Source organism: Epinephelus fuscoguttatus, linkage group LG22 (genome assembly GCF_011397635.1).
Source record: "Epinephelus fuscoguttatus linkage group LG22, E.fuscoguttatus.final_Chr_v1".
NCBI lineage: Eukaryota > Metazoa > Chordata > Actinopteri > Perciformes > Serranidae > Epinephelus > Epinephelus fuscoguttatus.
Genome location: NC_064773.1, coordinates 12,968,549 through 12,978,168, shown reverse-complemented (window position 1 = coordinate 12,978,168; position 9,620 = coordinate 12,968,549). Strand labels below are relative to the sequence as shown.

Here is a 9,620-nt window from a genome sequence, read left to right as displayed (position 1 = left end):
GTGTGTACACATGCAGGTGTGTTCAGCCTACACGTGTAATATTCAGCATGTATGTTTGCACAACTCCTGTTTGCCAGTGTCCACAGCACTGGCTGATCTCCGCTAATGAACAATTTGCTCGGTGAGGTGTGACCACAGGCATTGTGATAGGACCCACACAGTGGACTACTGATGCAGTGAACGAGAGACATAGAGAGGAGAGGCAGAGAGAGAGAGAGAGAGAGAGAGAGAGCGAGAGAGAGAGAGAGAGCGAGAGGGAGGGCGACTGGAACTCAATTCCACACAGACGAACCTACACTGGCTCAGAACGACGGTCTCTCCTGCAGCACACACACTGAGACACACACACACACACACACACTGCTGGCTGTGGATTCATCTGATTCCGTACATCTGTAGGTAAGACGTGTTTTCATCTGTGTGTTCACAGAGCTGTACCTCTCTCTGTGTGTCTCTCTGCATGTGTGTTAATCAGCTGCTCTGCAACTAGGAATAGAGATGTGTGGCTCTGACTCTAATATGCATGCTGTTCCCCGCTGAGAAACACACTCTAGCTGCAGCTATAGGTAAACACACACACATATTGTATTTCCTTTGGCTCATGTAAGGGGAGCTTGTGGTTGATCTAGGTGCTTTGATGCCAATTAAAATGGAGATTAAGGAGATCAGAGGGAGTCATTGAGTGGAAAATCTATAGGCACACAAGAAATGTGTATGTTGGCAGGTGTATTTATGCCAGGAGTGTGTGAGTCATCTGGATAAACCTGATACATAAAGCTTAACATCTGTAATTTTCATGGATATCTGGCGTGGATTATGCAATCCGTGTTTACTCTCTCCATTTTAGCTTGAGGATGTACAGAATATTCATGCAAATGCTCCTGCGAGCATGGATTGTTTGTGTGTGTGTTTGCAACTGGCCTTTTGCATGTGAGTGCAGCACACTCCCGCAAGCGGAACAGCGGAGTCCAAAAGGTGCTTAAATCCCGGGGATTAGCGAGACGTCTTTGGCTTCAGCTGTCACCATGGCAAAGGCAGCCGATGGAACGCCTGCATTTGAGAGCCTCCTTTGTAATCGGCAGGTTCACCGCATTCATCAGCTCTAGGGCTAACACAAGCATTAGCCCGGCCACAATTAATGTCAGTCTCAAGCATGGGGAATATGTTTCATGAGTGGTCAAAGTGGGGGTTTAAAGAGGTGGATTATGAGAGCCAGGGAAGATGTGCGGAGAGAGCCAGGCTAATCTGAGCGAAAGGGGAAAATTGAGGGAGTCAACAAGTTTTCATGGAGAAATCAAAGTCCAGAAAATGTTATTAACCATACTGCCAATATTCTGAAAGGACTTACGCATGTGGAAACTGGATTTGTAAAATGGCATGTCAAAGAATCACCAGAGGGAACCCTGCGGACTAGAATAGCAAGGCTTTAATCTTGTTTGTAAATAGCATGACTCGGGAAGTTGTTTGGTTTTAAAGGCTACAGGACATACGTAACCTGTTGGAGTCCTGCACGGGATGCTGCTCATTTGGCCGTGGACATCAGAGCAGCTTTCATTATGGTCAACAGTGTCCAGGCACTATTGACTGTGGCTGGTTGCACCATTTCTATCTGCGGATCTGTCACAAGTTGGACGTCAGAAATTCAACTTGAAAATGATGTCAAACATGGACACATACGTGACCAAACTTTAAATAATGTGCTAAATGTTTTTCGACGTAATCCCTATGAGCAAAATCCTCAGGTTTCCAACCGTTCTGAACACTTCGTCTCCAACAGTTATTGCTACTCTGGCTACAGTATGATGTCATAATGTCTGCTCCATGCACGCTACTTAAACTGTTAGCATTACGCAGCCTATACTGTGTTACCTCTCTCAGTGACAGCTTACCAGCTCCGAACCGTAGTTGGGAACACGCTGGTTTATTAACATTAATGTAGCTTGGCTCGTTATTAGTTATTAGCTGGTAACTAGCTTCTAGCAGCCTAGACCACTCTACAGAAGGAAGGGTGGCGAGGCGTTCAGGTGCTGTTCAAAACAATGCCTTTATTGCAGTCTTCACTACAAAACAAACAAACACGGCCTTCTCAGTAGCCCCGATCTTATCTAGACACTTAATTCAGCTGACTATCATCACTCTGTGCTGCCCGCCATCTTCACCATGACACCCCGAGAGAGCGTCTCTTCCCACACACAATGAAGTACACGTCACGCCCTCACAGGTTACCCACAAGGCCACCGCCCTTAAAGGGGAAAAAGGCTGAGCCGGTAAAACTGCTACATGTAGCTACATGCTAACATCACGAAAACATGTAATCTTGGTTACCAATGTTGTAAATTTCTCCCCGATTTCGGATCGCATGTCCGGTTGTGTTTAGATGCACTTAGTGGTGATTTTTCACAGCATAAAGTGCCAATGTTTATAGTTACAGCCATTCCCCGGCTGCAAGTACACTGCTAACATACTTGTAGCTACATGCTAACATCCGGAAAACATGTAGGCTAATGTTACTTGCAGATGTTGTTAATTTCTCCCCAAATTTGGATCATATTCTTGCTGGAACATGTCTAGTTGTGTAAGAAGCTTTCATTGTTGATTATTCACGGTGAAAAGTGCTGCTAGTTGCCATTACAATCGGGTTCAAGTACAGTGTTAACATACGAGAAAATCAGCATAATTAAGTTAATTTAAAAGCTTGACATTTTGAGACACATATTTGCTTCCTGGTTTAGAGTAAGAAGAGAAGATATCGGTCTCATATCCTTTCGATAAATAAAATCAGTTTGCATTGAAACAGACAACGTATGTCTGTCTCTGTTTTTAGGCGACAAATTGGGCAGTGGCAATGTAACTACACACAATATACAGGCATATCATGAAGACATGATACTGTAGAATACTAGCAACGTGAGTGATTCATTTTAAATTACAATATTGATATGGCATAAAGTATCTAATCAATATTTATTGATGTAAATATCGTAGTGTTGTCTGTAATGATCAAACAAACCAAGCGTAAAATGAATCCTGGAACGTGGAAGAAAATTAATAAGGTCTTAAACAGTAGACAGTTGTTTTTTGGGGGAAATGATAAAATTATATTTACTTTTCTTGGTTGTTCACCCTCTTTTCACACTGTCACAAGAATTAGCCGGGACCACGATGACGACAACTGATTGATATATGTATAGCCAGACACCCATTTGCTACGTTAAGCTCTCTAACTCTTTATAAAGCCCTTCAAATGTACTGCTTTATGCAGAATAAATCCCTGCTGGCTTAAAGCGGGCCAGTCAGATTGAATCTGTGCAGTATTGACATCCCGGCGTAGCGTCAAAGTCAGGAGAGGACAACAGGAAAAAGCCATATGTTGACTCCTTAGATGGGCGATAGAGCTGTGATGTTAAAGAGCTGCAATCGAAAACTCAGGACACAGCAGCACGGGGGAGGATGTGCATGTAAATAACAAGCGCACCTACATATAACCATGGAAATAATAACAGAGTGAGAAGTAGTGCTTGTAAATATGCACGCCCACACAGCAGACTCAGAGAACTGTCACCCACAACAGTAGCCATTTGCAGGGAGGTAAATTACTCCATTATCCCGGACTGTGGCATTGATTCACACGCCTTCCCGTGCTCATAGCAAGTTTGTTAAATAGTAATGACATAGGCCGCAGTCAATTCGTCTCCATTTGTGACTCCCCTCGGTGCAGAGCTTCTCCATTTCAATCAGGAGAGACACACACCTCTAATTCAGTCACTGCATTTGTCTTTCACCTTTCTTTTAATCTTCCCATCTCCTTTCTACTCCTCTCTTCCTTGTCCTCTCGCGCATTAGTGGCCTTAATATGATCACAGTGATCACAGAGGGGCTTGTAACTCTGTAATACTGCCATCAGATTAATTTAGAATGGAGCATTTTCCATAGAGAAATATGTTACAGCAGGTTGAAGGCTGATTGAGATCAGGAATGGCTGATGGTCCTGGGAGAAGAGAGCCAGTGGGGGCTTCTCGTGAGCACACAGACTAAACTGAAAGACAGGAGTCTGTTTACAGAGTTAATAAAAGAGACTAGCAACAAACTAAAGTGAGCATTAGGGAGGCTGCAGCAGAGTTTACTCTCCTGGAATACGAATGCCACCACTGAGTGTCAATACAATGTCTTTGTCTCCCTCTCTCCCGTTCCTCTGTTGCCCTTGTCTTTTGCTCTCTGCCCTTCTCTTCTGCCTCTCCGTCTCTGCTCCATTGAGCACGCTACAGTGGCGGACCCCGTCTTTGTCAGGAGCAGCGAGACAAAACGCCAGCGAAATAATAGCAGGGACTTGTAAATTCCCCACAGACACTTTTTATAGTTCCTTTCCACTTGCTCTGTTGCCTGTCAAAGTAGACAATGCCTCCACTAACAGGCATGTGTTTGATGTGGTGACAAGAAAGTTAAAGGCCCAGTGTGGAATGAGAGCAAAGCACAAGCTGTGGTGTGGTTTGTGATTCATTAGTGACTCGCGCTGTGGATAATTTGTTAGCTTGATGGTTGTTAAAAAGATTTAATTGATTAATGCACTTCTGCACCGAGGCACTGGCAGCTGGACACAAGCTCTTCTTAACTTACCAAAAATGTTTTCTTTACATGTTAAAGCTGCTTTTATCCAAAAATGAAGCCTAAATAAATAAATGTCTACTGTTATTTTTGTCATTTGGAGTCTGCGTGGTCGTGATCAGAAGGTGTCGCTGCAGTACAATTCCATCCAAGCACCCATTCGACCCATTTATTGACACACACTTATGTCAATTATGACATCACACCCCCTTTGTAGAGCATCAAATAACTATAGAAAACCAAACTTATCAGAAAAATGAACACTAGAACATACATTAGTGTGATAAGAACGACCTAAAGAAGACAGAAACCATCTTGCATTTTTATTTAGTAGTTTGTTGGCCCTTGTCCCATCTGCTAACATGGAGGGGGAGGGGTTTATAAACTTATACTGCAACCAGCCACCAGCGGGTGGTCTTGATGTTTTGGCTTCAGTTTGGGCCAGCTGCATAGAAAGTAAAAAATAATGGACGTAGCTAATGTGATATTATCTGTTAGTTTGTTGGCTGCCGTTCTGAGGCCTCAAATTTGCACTTCAGCCATCGCTGTCTTGGTTGTCGGGAGCCAGAAGCGACCATATTTAGACCAGAGGGCGGACTTGTAGAACCTAGCGACACCTCGCAGACAGCCTGTTACTCAAGCAGCCATGCTCTTAAATATGCTTAAGTTTTAGCCTTAATAAAATGTAAACAGGTGAGTACAGGTGAAAATTTACCCTGAACAATTGTCATGAATGCTAAAATCAGCAACGGAGATGAAAACAGTTTGCTGTAAAGTTGGGCATTTTAACATGGGGGTCTATGGGGACTGACTCGCTTTCAGAAACCAGCGTCAAGTGGCCATTTGAGGAACTGCAGTTTTTGTCACTTCCATGTTGCCTCACTTTACAGTTGCTTGGGGAGCTGTCATGCTGTCCACCTTTTTAATACAGCGATTGTGACAAACCTGTGGAAAATTATTAGAATTATTAGGTCATTATTATGGATTCTAGTGTCTTTCAGCTCATTGTTTTGGTTTTTGGGCTGCAGCTTTAATGTTTTGAGTCACTCTCACTGATCTCATTGTCGTGTTTTAGATGCAGGAGTCAGCTGTTTTCAGAAAAAAGCTCCACCCACAGTTAGACACTTGCTAATGAACACAGTAAAACATTTAGCAGCTAAAAAGCCACATTGCTCTCAGGTGGAGGGAATATTTAGATGTAAATTCAGGTGACCAGAAACACAACTCCAGATGAATTCTAATAATGCTACAGTTTGCTGACAATGATCCTTGCTTGATTCCACCAAAAGTGGCCAAAAAAACATCAATTATTGCAGGTTTTGGAGCAACATTACAGTGTACTGGCCGATGTGGTGGGATCCAGCAATATAGCATATGTTAGAAAATCCTGACCTTGAAGTGTGTATGTGTATATTTCCATGTTTAATTAACTAAAAACATCTTCTGTTGGGCTTTGAAATGGTAGATAATTGCAATGTGGTGATCAAATCCGAGCTGCAGTAAATTCTGCTACTTGACTGAAGGTGAAAGACTAAAAGGCATCTATCTTCAATCATCTAAAGCATCAGCATGTGTGCCATGACAGGATGAGTCAGCCATCAACAAAATACCATCTGCTATGCTACTTGAGTCAAATCAAACAAAGTAAGAATGGAAAAGTCTTCTACTCAGCTCAGTGATCGGAAAGAACAGGAGGGCATGCGCTCAATTCTGCCCCAAACTGCTCCTGTGGTGATAACATGCATATAAAAATCTTTGTGATTGAGGGATTCTATAATCATAGACTTAAAAACATGCTGGTAGATGTACTGTGACGTGAAGAAAATGTTTTGTGCTCTACATGAGTTTCCTTTTACCATGGTGCTGGGCCACAGTGATACTGAAGTGAAACGTGAGAATGTTAGCCAAAATAAATTATACATATCCCCCACTGTCTGAATTATTGATCAGTTATGCATCAAATCAACAAAAAGGCAATCAAGGATAGAAGATCATTTGCCTCGAGCTTCAAAACTAATTAAAACGATTCTATACTTAATAAGAAAATTCTCAACAAGACATCTCTTTTTTCTCTTTAAAGGCAGATTTAATAGTTTATTGGCCTTTCTGTAAGCACTTAGCTGTTAAAATAACTTGAAGAAAGTGTGTATGCGTGGGTGGGTGTACCTACTACAGAACAGTACATGTGGGCGAACAAGTACACAATTGCGCTAACATGCAGAGTCAGATCCAAAGTCATCTACAATCACATCTCTGCACGCATGAAATGTGACCGTGTGTGGGTTGCTTGGTGCAAGCTGGAGTTCACAGGCATCTATAAACAACCTCACTTCATTGGAAACTGATTTTCACGCTGCTCAGTCAAAATGCTAAAACTAGGCAGTGAGTAGGAAGCTCTATGTTTGACCCCCCACCAGTAGTCAGTCTTCATATCTCTGTATCTGACGGTATATATAGGCTGGTTTCATCCCCCCAGGTGGGAACGGAGGGGGAGATGGCAGGCAAGTCTCTGTTCGCCTGATCAGTGACAGCAATCCTGAGACTCATACGGTAGTGGCTAATTGTCTTGTGTGTGGGTACAACAGAAGAAAAGGAAGAACGTGAGAGAGTAGAGAGACAGCTGAGTCATCAGAAGAAACTGTTGGCACTGTATGTTTCTGCGAACCATGGATACGTTACATTTGTACATTTCATACGTATCATATCAATGTTTCCAAAGAGACGTACTTCTGATTACATGTATAAGAGCTGACTTTCATCCAGAGGTGGAGGTGATGGATAGCAGGACACCTAGGCAATATGGCTGCCAAACTGCAGACCACTGTTTGAGACCAACAACAATTCTGGTTATTCATCAGTGAGACATTTGCAGCATTTCCTGCAGCATTTGTGGAACCTTATGAGGTGATTTTTAGCGACACATTGCAGCATTTCCCGTGGCGATTATGCCACTAAATCCAAGTGTTTCTTCGCAAAACATCAGCGGCGTTTTCAGCAGCGTTTGTGCCAAACCTAGGTGATTCCCAGCACAACAAACCTTGTTCTTAAGCATGACATCTACAGTATTTCCAGATATACTTGTGCCACCAAAACTGGGTGCTTTTAGAGACAAAGTTTGACGTTTCCAGTGGTGATGGTGGCACCAGACCAGATGTTTTTTAGCAACACATCGCAGTGTTTCCAACAGCAATTGTGCCACCAAACCCAGGTGTTTCTGAGCAAAACATCGGCAGCGTTTTCAGTGGCGTTTGTGCCAAACCTGGGTGATTATTAGGGACACATTACGGCATTTCCAGTGGTGATGGTGGCACCAGACCAGATGTTTTAGAGCAACACATTGCAGTGTTTCCAACAGCAATTGAGCCACCAAACCCAGGTGTTTCTGAGCGAAACATCGACAGCGTTTTCAGTGGCGTTTGTGCCAAACCTGGGTGATTATTTGGGACACATTACGACATTTCTAGTGGCAAATGTGCAATAATCCTGGGTATTTTTAGCCTTACATTGCGGCATTTCCAGTGGCAATTGTGGCACAAAACCTGGGTGTTTCTTAGCAAAACATTGGTTGCGTTCTCAGCAGCGTTTGTGCCAAACCTATGTGATTTTTCGTGATACATTGTGCCATTTCCAGTAGCAGTTGTGCAACAAACCTTTGTGTTTTCAAGCATGACATCTACAGCATTTCCAGCTGCAACTGTGCCACCAAAACATGTTTTTTTAGAGACAGTGATGTTTGTGTGGCAAACCTGGGTGATTTTTAGGGACACATTATAACATTTCATGTGAAGGTTTTTTGGCGAAACATCCGCAGCATTTCCTGGCACAATTGTGCCACATTATGGCAATTCCAGTGGCAATTGTGCTGCCAAATCTGGGTGTTTCTTAGCAAAACATCTGTGGCGTTTTCAGTAGCCTTTGTGCTAAATCTAGGTGATTTTTAGTGACACACTGTGGCATTTCCAGTAACAAACCTGGGTGTTTTTACCACCTGCAGAATTTGAAGCTGCAATTGTACCACCAAAACCAGATGTTTTTTTAGAGACACATTATGCCATTTCTAGTGAAATGGGTGATTTTTAGCAAGACATCAGTGGCATTTCCTGCCACAATTGTGCCACATACTGGAGTTTTCAGCAAGATTGTGCAAGTATTTTACGCCAGAGCATGATCATTTCCTAATTATAACCAAGTGGATTTTGTGCCTAAAAATAACCACGTTAACCATAGCTATATCTGCTAAATAATCATGAACAACATTTATTCTGACAAATGAGTTGACACAGACGATTTGGGAAAAAAGTAAGTTGTGAATAAACTTGTCAGAGAAAAGAACAGAGAGAAAAGAACAGAGGCTGACAATGAAAAAAAAAGTGTGAAATAACACTAATGAAGACAATGACAGCATGATCGAGAAACAGGCGATAACTTCATTGTGATAGCGGATTTCTGTGAATATTGATGTTTTCGTTTCTCTCCCACACAAACAGATCTTATTCATTCTGCTTTAAAGAACAAATAAATCTGAGATTGAAAGAGAGCATGGCCAAAGCTGGGGGGGAGTTAAGTACAGCTAAAGCATACAGGTTGTTGTTCTCATAGGGGAAATTCCTTTGGTGCTCCAGTCTTTTCACTGAGGCAACAGGCTAGTGACTTTGAACCACTCGGCGCTCCACAAAAGAAAAAGAGGTCCCTCCATTCTTATGTTGGCAACCCAAACCCTAATTCTTCACTAGCCTCCCCCAACCCTACTCACACACATTATGTCTTGACCACTCAATAGAATACACATGGATGGAAGTTCTTTAAGTTTTCTAATTGGTCAGTCCGTGTAGGCACCCAACTGCTGCAACACAACATGCATGTCAGCAACAGTGTGACATAAATACTGACCACCACATCTAACAGGACACCACTAATTGTGGGGTGTCTATACTACTTAAGTTCTTGTTGTGATTTGTGGCATGTGACATATTTTTTTTAGCCTGCTAACTTCAGCAGTTGCTTGTAATGGGTGGCAT

The 9,620-nt window shown here is 42.6% G+C and overlaps 1 protein-coding gene across 1 annotated transcript in view; it reads left to right on the top strand.

Moving 5' to 3' along the window:
* The first annotated feature begins 262 nt into the window (after positions 1 to 262).
* Positions 263 to 9,620, top strand: part of prrt4b (proline rich transmembrane protein 4b) — a 33,773-nt gene continuing 24,415 nt past the window's right edge. The window contains exon 1 of the mRNA XM_049567169.1: positions 263 to 399. The gene's annotated coding sequence lies outside the window, so the exon portion shown is untranslated. The remainder of the gene's footprint in view (positions 400 to 9,620) is intronic.